This window comes from Rhipicephalus sanguineus, chromosome 9 (assembly GCF_013339695.2).
Source record: "Rhipicephalus sanguineus isolate Rsan-2018 chromosome 9, BIME_Rsan_1.4, whole genome shotgun sequence".
Classification (NCBI taxonomy): Eukaryota; Metazoa; Arthropoda; class Arachnida; order Ixodida; family Ixodidae; genus Rhipicephalus; species Rhipicephalus sanguineus.
Genome location: NC_051184.2, coordinates 140,274,340 through 140,293,481, shown reverse-complemented (window position 1 = coordinate 140,293,481; position 19,142 = coordinate 140,274,340).

Below are 19,142 nucleotides of genomic sequence, written 5' to 3'. Positions count from 1 at the left end.
GGTGCCGAGCGAGTTGATAGTCTCAACCCACCCGAAGACGTCATCCTGGAAACCGCGGAACACCGGCACTGCCCAAACAGCAGGTGATGGTGCTACGGTAGGCGAAACTCTGGGGCATGACGACGCCAACCAGTCGAGTTGGTATGAGAGCTCCGTGAGGGCACACCGCAGCTCTCTGCGGCTCTCGGGTGAGCTCTCTTCATGGTCTTGCGAGGCGGCGGCGGCCAACGCGGCATTGAGCGAGTGCAGTGCTGGCAAGGCGGCAGGACACAGCACGGAGATTGACGCTGCCAAGGCGTTCACCGTGACTCGGAGTCGCGCGATGGTGGCGGAAAGCTCAGCGGCGCTCTCGGGCGATCCGCGCGTGGTGCCTGTGGTGACGTCCGAGAAGTATGACACTATCAGCGTACTCACAGAGGAGGGACCCTTGTCCGAGGGAGCTTGGACAGCACCCCTAAGCGGCTCGGGTGCCGATGCAGTACTGAGTAAGCCGTTGTCGCTGTGGGAAGCATGGACGGCATTCCCGGGGTCCTTGCCGTTGGAAGCGGCAACCGCGTTCCGAGGTAACCGGTACCCGTGCGATGTCTTGTCGTGAACTTGTACTGCGGCGTCGATGAAGGAGGCTTGGGCCGCCGAGGAGACCTGGACGCCGTCCACGGACGGTGCCTGAAGCGCCGACAGATTGGCAGGTGGTGGCGAGGAGACATGTACGCCGTCCCTGGGCGAGAGGAGCCCGTGCGCATTGTTGCCGCGAAGGAGCACGTCACCGGACAAGTAGTTCCCCGGAACCACAATGGAGGCCTGGACGCCGTCCGCTGGTGGTGGGATGGATACTGGCCGCGGTGATCTACTTGCGGGTTTCATCAGCGAGGAAGCGTGACGGCGTTCATCTGGAAGACGCGTTGCCTCAAGCTAACAGCTGGGGTTCGCCGAAGCCTTTCGACGACTGCGCCATTGTAAAGAAGAAACAGAGAAACAAGAGACAACGCCCGTTCGTGGGCCGGCTGTTCTTATTCTCCCCTGCTTCTTCTGTCTCGTCTTCCAGTATCCGAGCGCGCGCTCCCGCCCCAGCGGCGCTGTCTTCCTTACAATATATATATATATATATATATATATATATATATATATATATATATATATATATATATATATATATATATATATATATATATGTCTATGTATGTATGTATGTATGTATATATATATTTGGTGACGTGTGCAGTGCCGATAGTTTTGTGGCATCCATCGATAGTGAACCTTCAGTTTCTGCCATATTTTATAGTCTGCTCGCTGGACAAAATAAAATAACACAGAATATTACTGAACTTCGTTCTTAAGTCAATTCGCTTTTCGAGGCTGTTGAATCGCGACTTAATGCTCTAGAGTCGTCCAGTACTGCGTCTAGCGCACCTAAAAAATGGTAGACGCGTTAAAAAGCTCAGTTTATTCTCTTAATAAGAAGGTGGTCACGCTCAGGGCTCAGAATTGTGCTCTAGAAAATAAACTGCGCCGTAATAACTTGATTCTGCACGGAATTTCCGAATCTCCAGATTATGATAATAGGGCATTGACCAACGTCGTTTCAAAATTTTTCACGAAGCCGCTGAGCATGGATTTCCCACAAATCGAAAGGTTCCATGTATAGCTCAGGCAGACGTCACACAGGCCGCACCCGCCCTATCATTTTGAAACTCCTGGATTTTCATGAGAAAGTTCATATTCTTAAAAACGCATCTGAGCTGAATGGCCCCGATCAACGCATATCTGAGGACCATTGGGACAACGTACGTTTTATCAGAAGAAAGCTATGGGAGGCAACCAGAACCCGTCGCAACAGCGGCTCTTCCGTGCGCATAGTTTACGACCACGTGTTTATTGATAACGTACGGCTTCAGTTTGTCGCCACTAATGATAGCGTGTCTGACATGGCCCCTGCTGAATCCGCGGTTCCTCAGGGGTCCGTTCTGGGTCCTCTTCTATTCTTAATTTATATAAATGACTTGCCCAATAACATTTCCTGACAAATTTGTTTATTTGCTTTAGACTGTGTCCTATATCGCAGAATAACTACTACCTATGATGTCGCTCATCTACAGTCTGATCTAAACCACGTCCACAACTGGTGCGTCACTTGGCGCATGGAGCTGAATAGAAATGCAAATACATGCTAGTTTCACATTCTAACGAAGCATGACCATCATATGTGATTAATAACTTCAATCTCGAATCTGCCACAGCATACCGTTACCTTGGCGTCAACATAAGTAACGATTTGTCATGGAAACATCACGTCGAACACATAATATGCAAACGTAACCGTACACTGGGGTACATAAAAAGTAATCATTTTCTCCCTTCGTCTTCACTAAAATTACTGCTCTACACCACGTACATTCGTCCTCAACTTGAATATGCATAATCGATTTGGGATCCGCATCAATTCATATCAGTTAACGCAATTAAAGCAGTGCGAAATCGCTCTCTCCGTTTCATACTAGCGAACTATCACCGTACAGCAAGCGTAGCAGAAATGAAAGCCATTCTTAACATCCCACTACTTGCCATTCGCCGGAAGCAAGCTCGCATTTAACTTTTTCATAAAATATATTATCACAATGCCACTCTCCGATCGCTCTTTGTTCAGCCACCACCATTCGCATCTGCTCGTAGAGATCATTGTCATAAAGTCAAGTTCTCGTTTTGTAACACTGTCGCGTGCTCACAGTCATTCCTTCCCAAAAGCTCAGTCGAATGGAATAACCCACGATCATCTATAGTGAACATACGCGATTCAATTCTTTTCGAACATGCTCTTGTGAACATGATCTAGAAATGTAAAACATGGTCTAGAGTTGTAAAATTCTGCCATTTGCTCTGAGCTCGTGCCCTTGTACTTTGTCTTCTTATTATTACAGATTCATACCTGATTTACTAAATCGAGCGGTACGTTTTGTATAACCAGTGTTTAAATCGGTGTTGTCCTTTACTTTTTGTCTTTATTGTACATTGGTACTGTACCCACTTGATTGATTGTTATGCTTTTTTTATCTCTTCGTACCTTGTTCCGTGTTACATATAATCGCGTACTTGCCCCTCCCCTCTATAATGTACTGTATGTTCCTTGAGAGTATTTCAAATAAATAAATAAATAAATAAATAAATAAATAAATAAATAAATAAATACGCTACAACTGGGACGCGCAGTCTAACACGATTTTTCAGTCTCGTAATCGCGATACTATGGCGATGGCAGCTCCTTCGGCCACTGCTTCTACTTCTTGTTGACGCCCCCGTGATTTACCCAATAATCTTCGTATTTTATTGCGATAGCAATTATATGGACAGTCTCGGCTGGATTTTGCCGTCGCCGTCGCCGTCGCCGCCGTCATGCACCGTATATGTATAAGTATGTATATATATATAAAAGGCCCAAAGAAAAATAATTTAGAAAAATGCTTCGGAAGCGCGGAATCGAACCAGGGACCTCTTGTTCCGCAGCGAGCGGCGCTATCCACTACGCCACGAAACGCAGATCCTCCACGTAGCTAACGGCGAGCGTTATATACACACCCTTTAGCGCTGGACGGACTCGGAGACAGCAGGCGATAATAAACGTTTCTTCATTACCAGCGAGATGGCGCTAGGAGCCCGACGGGTGCATTTAAAAGTCGTCGGCGAGCTCGCTCGCTTCTTCTTATATTTGCGCATGGGAGAAGCTTGCCCTTCCGCTGTCTGCTCGCGCGGTTTTCTCGTGGTGAGGGGAAGAGGGATGTTTCACGCTTTCACCGCGATGTCCGCGCTCATGTTACGGAGCGTACGAAAGTCACTCGATCTCAGGGGACGCCGCTAAACGAACAAACAGAAGATGAGCGCGAACTATCAAGTGTCACAGCTCGACACTTGAAGCACGCTAGTTTCCGTCGCTGCTTCGGCCGCCTTTGCAACAAAAGCGATGTTCAAACTGAGAGTATCCATTGGCGAGCCTCACTTCGTATAGCATTAGTTCCTTGCTATCGCATTCATTGCTTCGCCCTTGCGGCGAAACTGTGACTTTTTTAATATTATTGCAAGAAGTTTAGTCAACAAGCTTCTTTATTTCCTGTCACTAACATTGTCCTACTTCCCCCATGTCATTGGCGTCCCGGAAACGTGGATTCAAAACGAAATTTGTGATGCCGAGATATCGCTGCAGGGCTTCAGTGTCATAAGAACAGATCAAATCGATGTTAGAGGCGGTGGCGTTGCTTTACATTTACATGCCGACTTAAAGTTTTCTGTGCTTGATGCTCCGTCTCAAACTGAATCGGTTTGGTTTTGAAACGTTGACTTTTGTTGGTGATGTCTTTTACCGCCCACTTAACCTGATCGCGGACTCTTTGGTTTCCTTGAGTGCATTCGTCCAAAAAATAGCTCCTCATTCGCCAAATCTAATATCTATGGGGGATTTTAATATACTCGATACACACTGGACGTCGTTATCTCCACTAGGTGATGCTTCCAAGCAGTGCAGAGAAACATTGAACTTTTCACTGACTTCCGGCCTAAAGCAAACAGTCAGTGACACCACAAGAGGCACGTCGATTTTAGCTCTTGTCTTCATCAGCCCTAGAGTGTGCCATTATGGTCACGCGTGCACTGTTGTAGATAGCATATGGGATTAAGAAGAAGTTTTTGCATCTATTTCTTGTTCTGTACCGAAAGCCCGATAAATTTATTCTACTTTCCTCAATATGAGCCATGATGATGATGATATTGAATTATTGATACACTTAAGCGCTTCTTTCAGCCAGCTTGACGCGATTAGTATTTCTGAAGATGTCAATACTTTGACTAAATTCTTGAGTGGTCTTGTTACAATGTGCATCACGCGTTTTGTGCCGTTAAAAAAAAAAAAGAAAACGAAGAATTCAGAACTGCCTCGGATCACAGCAAATTTTGCACCGGTCGCGACGACTTGGGCGATTGCGGCGTGCTAAACGCACTGGTGATGCTGTTGTTACTGCTCAATTCATTGCTCTAAAGGAGGAACTTCGAAGCAAAAGAAATGCTGCACCTGATTTTTCACTTTCAAGTTACACTTCCTGGTTTGCTCAGAAATAACCCTATTGCAAAAACCAGCGCCGTTCCAGTACCCCCAGTGTGATACCAGTACGTTTTTTGGCACTGGGTCGCACTGGGAACACTGGTATACGCTCGGATTCACTGGGACTCCAGTGAACGCACTGGAAAAGAGCTGGGTCGCACTGGTATCGGCACTGGTTTTGCCGCTGTGACGCTGGCGCTCACTGGGAAGCGCTGGAGACGCTGTAATTCTCACTGGCGTGTGCTGGCTCATACTGGAGCCTGCACTGTTTCTGCCAGTGCCGCGCGCTGCTTTTAGTATTGTCCGCGGCGAAATGCTTTGGTATAGTTCAATATCGAATGTTTGATTCGATGGTACCGCTAGATGCTACCCTAACGGGTCCTAAACCTGTGTCACAAATTCTAGCGTGGAAGAGAAAGACGATCAGATGCGCACTATTTTCATGATGTATACGTGATAAGTGAAATCACGGTCACCTTTAATGTTCCGCTGCCGATTTTGGAGAAAGTTATGTTAATAACCAAAAGCAGCCAACACTGATCATTTTGCTTTCTAGCAGGCTTTTTTTTTATTCATGCAGTGCCAATAACGTTGTTGATTTTTGCGGAGCACGCAGCAGAAATATGAATACATATTTTGTGCATGCTACGCATATACATCAGTTTTGCATCCGTGATGTGTTGCGGTAATGACTTCATATTGTAATGTCTATAAGTCTCGAGGCGTCGGTCTGAAGGTACAGAGCAAGTCGCTACATCGCCGTGCAGTTGGCAAGAAGTAAATGAGATCTGGTTTCGCGACCCTTCCCAACGGAGGCCAGAAAAACAGCCATCGTTCGATATCGCCACACCGGAAACGCATCTCGGGCAGTTCTTACACTTCCACTTACTTCAGCTATACGTTAGGTAACAGTTAAAAAGATTCCGAGGCCAAAATGCAGAAACTTCAACCATCGCAACTCATATGCGCCGAGATCGGTCGGACCCAGTGCGGCTCCCAGCGAGCGTTAGGCCTAGCGTACCGGCCGAGTCCGTGTACATGCCACTGGCGCTTCTTGGTTTAAGCACACGTAATTCCAGTGTGTAAGAATTAATGTGAAGTATAATCTTGACATCCGTTAACTTAAAATAACCAGTTTTTCTTGTATACGGTGTCCGCACAAGGAGCGATGACCATCGATGCGACGCGCTTTCAGCAACGAACGCGGGCTCACCGAAAGCAGCCAGCCGCACTCGCCGGTACTTCTCTGACTCGTACGTCGGAACACATACGTGTCAACTGGCACGCGTTAGTGAACTAACACACTGGCATCTTTTTTCAACAAATGCAGTTTGTTTTTGCTGGGCGGTTTCATAGTTGTAGTGATAGAAAGAGCTGCAAATAAGTATACAGGCACGCGCGCTCCGCAGTAATATCGTCGCTCGCGCGAGAAAACTACTCCGTATGCATTCATGTAGGCGCTTGTTTATCGAACGAGTCATCATATAGCTTCTGTACATGTTGATCATTAGCAAGGGCGAGAAACGGCTATTAAAAATCGACAGTAACAGCTGTGAAACTGTACCCTGTTCCTCGATTCATTTGATATTTTTCGGAGTTAAGACGGGAATTCTTAGAGAAACTTAGCACTCTTCCCATTTTGGGCATTTCATTCGTTGCCGCCAAACCTTTGTGTGTGTCTAATAAAGAAGCAAGCTTGATTTTCAAAGGAAGATCGCATCTTGCGTGAATACACGACATCAAAATATGAAAGGAAACGCTGTCTTCCTGTATTGACTAGCCGTTTTACGGACGCGTTGCCATATTTCAGCGTGGCGCAGTGGTAGAGTACTCGCTTGGAGATTGAGAGGTGGCGAGTTGGAATCCGCGTGGTGGAACATTTTTTTTTTTTTCAAGCGGGGCTTTTTTTTCTTTTTTTTATTGCACTAATGCTTTCTATATGACTTTCTTACTAATATATTTATGTAGGGCACGTAGGCATCCCCGTTTTAACGCTGTAGAGCCGTTTTTCCCTTGAGGACCCAGCGCCTCCCAGTAAAACGCCGCTCCAGTGGCCCAGTATCCAGCGCGCCGCTGGGCCCATAATCAGGCATGGCACTGGACGCTGGTACCCAGTGGCACTGGGTTTTGCAATAGGGAATCCACGTAAATTTTGGAGGTCTGTTTTACAAATGGAATCTACCACTGATACATTTGAAATAAACGACACAGTTACAGACTATACTGCTCTGATTCTAATGCATTTAATGATTACTTTAAATCTGTTTTTATACTTGATTCCCTCGTTGTTCCTCCTTTTATAGGGTAGACTCGTAGTTCCTCCTTTTATAGGGTAGACTCGTAGTTATTGACGATATTGTTGTTTCAAACCAGGGTGTGCTGAATCTCATTTTAAAACTCGATCCGAAGAAAAAATGTAGTCCTGCTGATACATACAATGCATTCCTCATTAGATACTGCTTATGGACTAGTCGATATTTAACCATTGTGATCAAGAAATCTCTTTCGACGTCTGTTGCCCTTGCAGCATGAAAATCTGCTAAAATGTTTCATTTATTCAAATCCGGAAACAAGCAGTCCTTAGTGAACTACAGACCCATCTTAGTCACATCCCATTCTTCTGAAATACTCGAACACATAATTTTGAAATATATCACAGAATTGTTAGACTGCAATAGTGTTTTATCTGATGCGCAGCACGGTTTTCGACGCGGATTTAGTACCATAACACAGCTCAGTGAATTCACTCAGGGCATCATCCATGCCCTTGATGCAGGTGATCAAATTGACGCAATATGCAAAGATTTTTCCAAAGCCTTCGACACTGTGTCGCATTACAAACTGCTAAAAAAGCTCACTGTTATTCTTAAGAACGAAACATTAGTGAACTGGATTTCTTTTTTCCTATCCAATAGGTCTCAGTACGTACTCTTCAGGTCTTCTCATTCCTCCACTTGCACTGTGACGTATGGAGTTCCTCAAGGTTCAATATTAGGCCCAGTCCTCCTTCTGATTTTCAATAATGATCTGCCAAGTAATATTCCTGTTACAATACTCATGTGTGCTGACGATTGTGTGTTGTATCATAAGATTAAAATTCCTCATAATCAGATCATCCTTAACGATACATTTCTATCATTTCAATCATGGTATGACACTTGGCAAAGGCAAATAAACTTCTGGAAAACTGTATCCATGTCACGTACCAAGCGTTCGTCCGGCACTCCGTTTACGTATTCCTTTAATGGTTGGCCTCTCGAAAATGTTTCATAATACAAATATCTAGGTCTCCCTTTCACTCAGGATTTATCTTGGTCTCATCACATCGAACTGTGATGTGCAACCGCACGTTTAGAAAGTTAGGCTACTTGCAACGCACATTACGTCCAGCACCTTTCAGCATACGACTTCTCACTTATAAGACCCCGGTTCGTCCAATATCCCTGTCTTTCTACTTGTTTCTTCCTTCCTTCGCCCAATATCGGAATATGGTTGGGCTGTGTGGAACCCACATGAAATTTCTGATATGATCAAAATATAATCTCTTCAGAAGAAAGCTGTACGCTTATTTTATCGTCGCTTTGACTGGTATTTTTCACCTAGTTCCCATCTTTGTATTCTTCAGCTTAGCAGTATCTCTCCTAGTAGTCACGTTCAATGTTTGAAGTTTCTTTATGCCTTAAATAAATCTCCATGATTCCCCCTACTCAGCAAATACATCGCACCCGCTAGACCAACAACCACCCTGAATTATTACCATGACTTGAACATGTCTACTTTTATCCATCCTACGGTGGCGTTTAAATATAGTTTTTTGTTCATTCTATAGAATTGTGGAATGCTCCGCCTGGTTATTTTCGATCTTCATCACTCCATGAATTCTTATTGTACATTACTAATCATTGATGTTCAGCGCACTTTGTTATGCTCTTTCATGTATTTTATTTGCCCACTCCTGCGATAGCCCTTCGGGGCTGCAGTATGTTGAAATAAATAAGTAAATAAACCAACAAAGAAATAAGTAAATAAATATCTCTGTTCTTGCTTGTCAAGCAAGAACAGAGATATTTAGAGATATTTAGAGATATAGAGCAAGATACCAGACAACATACGAGCGTAGCGCTCGTATGTTGTTTTATTTGGTGTCGTTTTATGGTATGGTGTCGTTTTATGTGTGTCTGTTCTTCCTGCGCTCCGAAGTGTTTAAGATGATCAACCAACAGGCTCAATTCGCCAAAATTCTTGCTTGACACTTCTGTCAGTGTCGCACTGCTTGACGCTATCACTACTACACCAAGGGGTGCGTCTCATAGCGAGCACCTTCTGCTGAGGTTACTTAGAGAGCCTATAACAACTTGACAAACTTTCTCTGCCCTCCCTGAAAAATATAGACACGGAAGGGTTGTATTATTCGCCGCGGCAATCAGCGTGACCACCGAGTAAGCATTAGACTCTCTCCTTAGAGTCTGCCTATTCGTTCTTGTTCTGCGCTAAAAAATGTGACAGGGGGACGACACGGGAACACAGACGTCCCCCTGTCACATTTTTTAGCGCAGAACAAGAACGATGCAGTACCAACTAGCCCCCATTGAATCCTTATCTGCCTATTCTTTATACGCCAGACATTTTATATATACACAGTGCTTCTGGTTATTTTTTGGATTTTTTTACTCAATCGTGTGTCTTGAGTATTAATATCATGATGATGGAATAGCCGGCTCTAACGTAGGCAACCTTCCCACGTTCTTCATATGTAAACAAATAAATGAAAAGAATAGTCCTAAACTTGTGAACTTATCTTATATTTGACATGTCCTGTAACCCTTCAGTGAACTACATTCGCCAATGGAAGCCGACTAGAAAAAGACTACCGCCTTCCTTAACTTCTGACGCTAAAACTGAGTTTATGTGAATGATTGTACCACTAATGTGTTTCTAAAAATGTGTGCCCAGGTAGCTCTGTCCCTCCCCATGGCTTGTACAGTGCTGCTGTGTTTTAGTTCAACAAAGAGCAGCCTTGTATGACAGGGCCATCCGGTCTGGTCCCCTTTATCGCGCAGTAGGCGGTCACTGAACGTGCGCGCGGCGAAAAGTGATCGTTCGAAGCTGTGCCACATCCGTTTCAGCGGGCGTGGTGGTCAGTAGTGTAGAACGGCACGTAATCCCGTGAAACGTGATGCGTAGCTTGTCGCGTTTTGTAACGGGTTGGGTGCGATACACTAGTCCCATAACACGATGGAAGCAACGTTGCTCAAACCACAGCTTTGTGCTACCTTATCGTAGACTGAATCAGCTAGGTTCGCGCACAGATGGAACATTGGTCAGCGCGGTTGAACCTTCCTGACTGCTGAAGCTTTTTTTTTTTTTTGCTGTCGCAATACTGCTCACCAGACTCTGCATATCTGTCGCGAGTTGTTCTTGCATGCAAACCAGCTCTTGCGGACCCAGCCAGTATTGAAACGACGCCACCGCTATCTTAGGTTGTACTGCATGCTTTTCAAAAGACAGATGGTAAGAGCGAGAAGTACGGTGTTTCATTCAGTCGGAATGACGGAGTTGTAATCGCCATTAGGGACACAATCAGTGTTCATTGCTGTTGTTGTTGTGAGAGGCAGGATGAGAGAGGAGATAAAATGACCTTTTGTCCTGCTGGAAAAAAAGGTGTCAATAGCAGTAAAACCTATAAGTAGGGGTGTGGCGAATATTCGAGTTTCGAATCTGAATCGAATAACACCTAATCGAATAAATAAATTTGACTTTCGAATGTCTAGTATGTGAAGTTTCGAATAATACGACAGCACAAATATCTCAAACGCGACAAAGGCCAATGGTGCAACTTGGTTAAGGGGGGGTGGCTAAAACTACTCTAATGTCGCTACAGCAGGCCTTTCGTAAGCACTTTCCCCGATATTCTGGTTTAAAAGATAGTGCATGCTTATTTTGAAGGTGATTATGGCATATGCGCACGTAAAAAAAAAAAAAAAACACATGAGAAAACTGTCAAGCCTTTCACAACTTCGCTACCGAAACGAAGGCACGGACTTCCTGCGTAGTTCGGTCGCGTACGCCGCAAATGCTGTAAAGCTTCCCGACTTTGGCCCACGATACCCTCGGTGATTGGCTTAACATGCGAAAATTAGTTTGCGCTGTGAAGTTGCCACTGCTGCACCGTAGTACTCGTTTAGAAACTCCCATCGTTCCAGCGGGCAGTAAAAACGATGCTGTGAGCGGGCGCCCGAAGAGGTTTGGGCCCGGAGCACTCATGACGACGAGACACAACACTACCTTTGTCGGATGAGCCGTAAACGCCGTAACATCGCGGGGAGAGAGCATGAAGTCAGGTCATTTGGGACAGCTCCTTCTTCTGCATGAATATTTGTAGTCTTTTGGTAGCAGTCACTCACCGCGTTATGGGCTCGAGGATACGAGCAGATTTCATTTCTTTGTTGTTTCTTTCGATTTTCAATGAAACATTTTGTATTCGATATTCGACATTTTGGCCACTATTCGGCACTATTCGATTCGAATTCGATTAGAGATGAAATCGCACACCCCTACCTATGAGATGGTATGCTGCTTTTCTATTACAGACTTTTTCCAAAGATCAAGGGGAGTACTTCAGAAATCATTCGCACTGTGGAAACAGCTGTAGGAGGTCCGTAATAAACTTAAAAAAAGGGACTATCAGTTGTGGCTGCTTTGCGGCATTATATAAACTAAATTGTACTGCGATGTGGACTTCCCACAAAAAAATAATCACAGTAACTGTCTTTGTGAGCGAATACATTTGATTGTTACGTCGCTTCGTTAGGCTGTAGCCTGGAGTACTTTTTAGTTATGCCTACGGTGAAGAGAATGAGGGTACGGAGCTAAATGGCATCACCACATAATAATCTTGCGTGGGCTATTTCTCGGCAACACAGCCCCACGCCCGTCCTGGTATCTTAACACGCAAAGGTGTTACGCTGTTGAGCGCGAGGTCGCGGGATCAATTCCCGGCCATGGCGGCCGCATTTCGATGGGGGCTAAATCCAATAACATGTCTACTTAGATTTAGGTGCGCGTTAACCGATGCCGCATGGTCAAGATTATGCCGGAGTCCCCCACATCTACGTGCGTCATAATCATATCGCAGTTTTGGCACATGAAGCCCTCGAGTGCCGTTTATAATCCTATATTTCCAGACTCATCCTTTAACTGCAGATAAAGAACTTTGGTAGAGAATTTCGCGTTGTGCACTTCAGTGGTTACGCCATTTTTAAGAAGAATTTTGCCTAATAATCGTTTTATGAAATTTCACCTACTATTTCTAAGCTCCCCTTTGCATTACATCAGTCACTTTTACCGTGCATACTTTTTTCTGGAGCGTCCTTTGTACTAGACCACATAGGCATTCATCCGTCGTGAACCGCCCCTCCCGGAAACACTCTACAAACACGAATAGTAGGTCCGACCGCGAAAGAAAAAAAAAAAAAAGCTATTGCGCCTTCGTGCAAACGCGATTCCTGAGACACCCAGGGTGTTGCAACGTAGTCTTCGAGGGTACTTCGAATTTCCTAATTTCAAATGACGAATATTCAACTTGCTGCCGTACACTGCAACTCACCACTTCAATAACTATCACGCAAAGGAACCAATATGCTAATATCGAAGGAGCTTTAGAATCAGACGCATAAATTGTACAAAATTATTAAATGGTGCCACGAAATCAGACGGAATTACCGAGGGACACGCGAATACAAGAGCCGATGCAACCCATGATCGGCGCTTGTATTCATGGGCTTCTCAGTGATTGTGTCTTATTTCATGGCACCGTTTCGTAATCACGAATTCATACCAACTCACTGAATTGTCCGTCCTATTAATTAGGGCTAGAAAGAAGACACGACGCTCGTAGCATTTCTCTTCGCGTTTCACGACGCTTTTAAGGAGTGTGTGTCGAGTATCAGTGTTACTATGTGATTGCTGATGCCATCTTTGCGCGGGATTCCACCCTATGTGGTGTCCAGGTATATCTTGAGAACTTCAGCTACCGCAGTGCTTGAATCATGATCATGGGCGTTAGCTGTCGGTATGGAGATGGGCCACCAGGCGTCAACCTGGGTGCGTCCACATGAAGCGGTGCTATATCTGCCAAACAACAATAGACATTGTACAAGCTCTCATATTCAATGCACTATAGACAATCAACAATTTCTGTGACGACGCGTTTCACTTTCGTGTTATACACCTGTTCCTATGACGGAGGGATCAGCCATAATTTTAACACGAAAGTGTTTTATGCCGGGCTCCACCAAGACTTCAGTGACGTATTTCCGTCACGGAAATGACGTCGAAAAAATTTACACAATCAGATGGCAAAGAAAAATTGTTCCGTCAACGGGCATCGAACCCACGACCGCTCGGTCCGCGACAACAGATGCCGGGCACGCTATCCACTGCGCCACGGCCACAGACTCTAGAGGCTTTACTAACGCGCCTTTTATATCTACCACTCTCCCGGTCGGCGGGGTGGTGTTGCCTTCTGGGAGCGGTAAAGCAAAGTAATTCGTCATCACCGTGGCCTCCGCGATTAACACCTGCAACGCGTTACACGTCTGTCTCATTCGGCGCGTTTTCAATAGAAGTTCAATTTTGTCAATGCCTTAACACACCACGAGGTGGCGATCTTAGCACAAGCGTCGTAAAAGCGTCGGCCTCGCCCATAGCGCGCTCATAGAATCACGCCAATCCAAACCATAAATAGCTCTGCGACGTGCGCTTGCCTCTCCTAGCTGTTACACCGCGTTCCCCGCTCACGCGCTCGTGCCGAGAATAATCGCGGCCGGGGGGCGGCACGACGCCCTTTGCGTTTCCCTCTAGTCCGGCCGTGGTGTCGCCGGATGGCGACCAAGTTCTGCGTCCAATATGCGACGCTCTTCTGGCTATCACACCTCGTTCTCTGATTATGCTTTCACTGTTAACTACTACAGCTACCACAAGGGTTTGTGTAATGATTTAACATGGATGGTAGTCGTCGGAATCGAGATGTACCACCAGTCATCAGAGTGGGTGCATCCACGTTAAACGGTGCTATAGCTGCCAGACATCAATATACATTGTGCAAACTCTCTTATATCAATGTACGGTAAACATTCAGTTACATCTGTAAGGGCACGCTTTACTTTCGTGTTATTCCGATTCCTGTGACGGAGGGATCAGCCATAATTTTTTCAGCGATATTCGGTTGCGCCTAGCGCCCTAGCGGCCGCCGGTAGCAGGTGCCATACGTCGTGACACACCGCACGCGCGCGTCCGCAGCCGCCGCGGGGGCCGCTGTGCCTGTTCATTGCCGTCGGCGCTACTCGCATGCAATCATGGCACGTCTGAAACGTCGGAAAAAGTTATCTCTTCGTATGAAAGATGCTTTCCCGTGGCCTGTCTTCGGTTTTGAAGCGATCGTCGCGGCGAAAGGAAATGCCTAGCTATAGCTGAGCTGAAGGCTGTCATAAGAGGATCGTCCGTCGCGTCGCACCGTTGCATACGTTTCCTAGAAATGACAAGTGGCGTAGACTTTGGGTACGTGCTGCTCAGTCATCACGCCAAGCCTGGACACCTTTAAAAATCGACTTCATCAGCTATCTCGGAACACTTCGCTTCACTTAGCTGCGTCTGAAAAAAAAGTACAGTAGTAGTATGGGATGGTCGCGCCGTCTAGCTGTAATGCGCGCAAACGAGGCCTGCTTTCTAATATTCAATGGTCTCTATCGTGACGAAGCCAACTGATTTTGAATAATTCAACCTTTAAATGTGTTGTAGTAGCCTGGACGTGGCAGTAGGTGCCGCATGCACATAACTATGAAACCGCTGAGAAATTCTACACATTCAATGCCTCGTCGTGCAACAACGAACTGCGCAGCGGCCGAAACCCGAACGCCGACGGCACAGATAAACACAAATCGACGAACTACTGTACCTCGATTCGACCGCACAATAGCTGCCTTTCTGCCTTAACGAAGCTGATGAAACCACGCATTTGACATCCCCCGTAACACTCACTGACCTACTGCTTCCGCTGTCCGTGCGACCTAGTTGCTGGCCCGGACTGCCGGACAGGCACGGCCGCGGCATCGTGCTCCTCATCGTCGTTTGGCACATGAGGCTCGTAAACGTAATTTCTTGGCAAGTTGAAATGGCCTCTACCATCAGAGATGAATTCATAGCTGGTAGAGGGACCACGACATGAATGTATACTGTGCAGCTATGTGACGGCGTGCGCGCTTCGAAAGACGGTGGCCGGCCGGCCGGCCGCCCGCCTGTCGAATGAGGCAGTCATGGCGTAACGGCTTCCAGCTCGCGTTGGCCGAGTAGCGTGGTGCACGCTCACAAAAACTTAAGAAATATGACCACCCGCTGCAAAGTTCGATAAGTGACGACTTCTTTTCGATGAAATCGCATACTCAGAATTCATTTTCAGCATTTCCGCAAAATTTTCAGATTGTGCTTCAGTGTCCCTGTAATAATTTTGAACCTTACCTTTCTACTTTTCATATCATCACTAACATCGTGGTATTCGGATTTTTTCCCTCTTGCTCTACACGTATTTTTAAGAGTACTTTGGAGCGTTTAGCAAGTGTGAGCCAATTTCATTGAAAACTTCTACCGATCAATCTATGTTTTCGTATAATTTAAGCTTGTTCAACTGATATTTAAGTCACTTTAATAATGTTGAATTGAGCATTGGGTCATCTCTACAGATATATTCGGCCTTTTCGTGGGTCTCTGAAGAATCATTTCTTGTTTTATTGTTCTTTCTGGGCTCCACAAGACGTCTTTTTTCGGTGGCGCTTCAAGGAAGAGCATGCGCTTCACACTTCCGGTTTAACCGGACGTATGCTTCGCGAGTGCCTGTGTATTTTATGTTTGCATTTCTAACAGAGCAGAAATTTACAGGCATCTTTATCTGTGTTACTTTTTTTCCCAACTCTTCGAGTTTCTACTCCTAAACAAAAAATGATGCTCTGCACATTTTTTTTTATTTCGCAGGACTTTTATTCGCGGCCTTTACTCCTCTCCATCAGGACATTTACACCAACAACTATATCTGGAGGGGAGAGGAAGCGGGGCGACGCGTTGGCGTTCGCAGCGCAAAACTCTTTTGAAAGCAGGCGCCATTCTCCATGTACACGCGGGGGCGATAAAACAGCGGAACAATAGACTTGGTGCTATAGTATTCTCGGCCGAAGCATCCAGTAACAAAAAAAATCTTACTCTGCAGTTCAAGATAGTGGTATGAAAACTGTAAGAATGGCTAACCTATCTTACAAATCATATGCACCAAGTTTCCCAGCAGTTTCAAGGACAAAAAAATAACAAAGAGGTCAGTCCATGACATGGAAAGATACGTCTGAACGAGTAAAAATGGTTTGGTGCGCACTTAACAGACAATTTCGAGACAGATACAAGGCCTCATCGATGACCTCTAAAGGAAAGGCATAATTCATGTGTTGTAAACATTACGGTTAAGCGCATCGTCCAGTCGTCACTTTCTTTGTCCGCGTCTTTCTTTTTGTGCGCCATAAGTTTCACCATATATCACCACCAACAAGCCCATTCTTACGTCTTTTCAAATGAGGGTTAAATTATTAAGCTATCTAACATATTGCGCGATAGATGAGAATATAACTACTGCAGTGATAGAGGAAAGCAGTGATTGGTGGTAGAAGATGAATGGACGATATAAATATTAGCAAGATGATTTAGAAAAAAATTCATGAGTCTTACGTAATGTTAACACCAAATTTTAATGTTTGATCCAGCAGAAAATAAATTATTTCTAAAGGAGAACTAACACAGTAAAACAAAGGATTAAACCTAGAAATACATTTACAGCGCAAACGCAAAGACGCACTACAAAGAAAGAAACGACACACACAAGCGCTGACTATCATGAACATGAAACAGCGCGCTTAGACAGGACAGAAAGTTACAAGAAGCACACAGACACTGTGTGCTTCTTGTAACTTTCTGTCCTGTCTAAGCGCGCTGTTTCATGTTCAAGATGTACCAACTGGCCCGCGAACAATCATTGTTACAGCTGACTATCAGCTGACTTTATTACGGCGATTGTCAATGCATTTATACATCCAAGGCAGCCTTGCCGCACACGCGCCACGCAATCAACATAAAAACAAAAGTGAAACAGAGTGAAAAAAGTGACACAGTGCATTACATACGCGATGAAATGAAATCAAACTCAGATGAGTGCAAGGGCAGAGACGTGCCGCTTATGCAAAGATGAGCCCTTTTTCTGATATGATAGGCTTCTAAAGCCAGCCGCGCATGCTCATTGTGGCTCCTGCCAAGGATCGACGTCCCTTCGAGTCGTGGCTCACAATTGTATTCAAGTGTTATTGGAGCCACAAGATGGGCTCCTTTATCTACATTCTCGTTAACCTTTTGTGTGCGTTCCCTGAGCCGCTCGTTGACGCGTCTTCCAGTCTGACCGACATAGGTCTTACCACACGAGAGCGGGATGGTATAAACCACGCCAACGGCACACGGGACGTAGGTGCCAAATCCGACACGGTGTGACCTACGTCCCGTGCGCCGTCGGCGTGGTTTATGCCATCCCGCTCTCCTGTGGTAAGACCTATGTCGGTCAGACTGGAAGACGCGTCAACGAGCGGCTCAGGCAAAGAGCGGCTCACTGATTCATTGTTTCCACTCTGTTTCACTTTTGTTTTTATGTCGATTGCGTGGCGCATGTGCGGCAAGGCTGCCTCGGAGGTATATATGCATTGACAATTGCCGAAATAAAGTCAGCTGATAGTAAGCGCTTGTGTGCGTCGTTCCTTTCTTTGTGGTGCGTCTTTGCGTTTGCGCTGTAAATGTACTTCTAGGATTATGAACCAACTAGGGCCAAAATAAGTTTTACTGAAGGATTAAATTATGCATAATTTGTAAAACGTCGCCTCCTGCAGTTCTGAGGTTGGGTGAGAAATAAGGTGAGCAATAAGAGATACATAAATCAAAGGGGAGAGGGGAGGGGGAAGGTATAAAACTTGGTGATGGGAAGTACTCGAGGTGAGATCATCTGTAAACAAAACAGTAGGTATTCAACGAAAGATCTCTTTTGGTAAGGCGTCAACAAAGATAAACGCGAAGTGGATGAAAAAAAAATCAGGAACGAGGCTAGAGAAGCTACAACTTGATCTGCCGCGATGTTAGCTTGTTTTCGAGGCGACTTATCAACGCGCCACAGAGGGAGCTGCCTAATAGAAAATCGATAGATGCAAAATCTGTGCTTGCCCATCAGCTTGCATTTCTTGAGGCCTGAGCGACCCTCACTCTTATGAATACTTCTGAGCATCTCTTCGCTGTTTGTTTTGTGTTTGTTCACTAGTTCGTTAACATTGCAAGAGCGGCGTCGCCTTAGAGGGCAGATGTCGTCACACTGACGATCAGAGCTCTTTTATACAATCACGTTACGCCGTTTTTTTTCCGGCACTTGCTACACCGAGGTCTTTCCGCTTGTTCACCTGCGGCGTAGGAAACTGAGAGGGCGAATGGGGAGACAATGGTGAAGGAGGAATACACTGAGGGCCCTTGAGAACAACCCGAACGAGGTTTCCATATGTCCCAATGAGTGACTTGTGGTGCCATAGCGAAGTTTAGAGAGAACAGACGCTTTTACCAAGATGCCAGCGCAGGCGGTTGTGCTCGATAAACGCAACCCGCAGCAGTCCCTGACATGTCACATTAAGGCGAGAGCCTTAATGTGATATACACTTTTAGTTGGGCGTACGTAAAGAGCCTACGTACGCAGCACGATACGTTGCGTACGCTGCAAGCGAAGCGCGCAACAACACTTCTAGTTTACCGTGTTGACCATGCCGGGATGCGTTTCGTTCAACTAGACGTATCATACGTGAAATGAAACAGCTTTCTAGTGCTTCTTAGCGCCATCGTGCGGTAGCGGCCGTGATAACGGCCACAAGTATCCAAGTCAAGCCGAATCGTTGGATGAACGTTGTTGCGTCCTTCTGCGCGGTTTTGCGAGGTCACCTTTTGCGTGTGC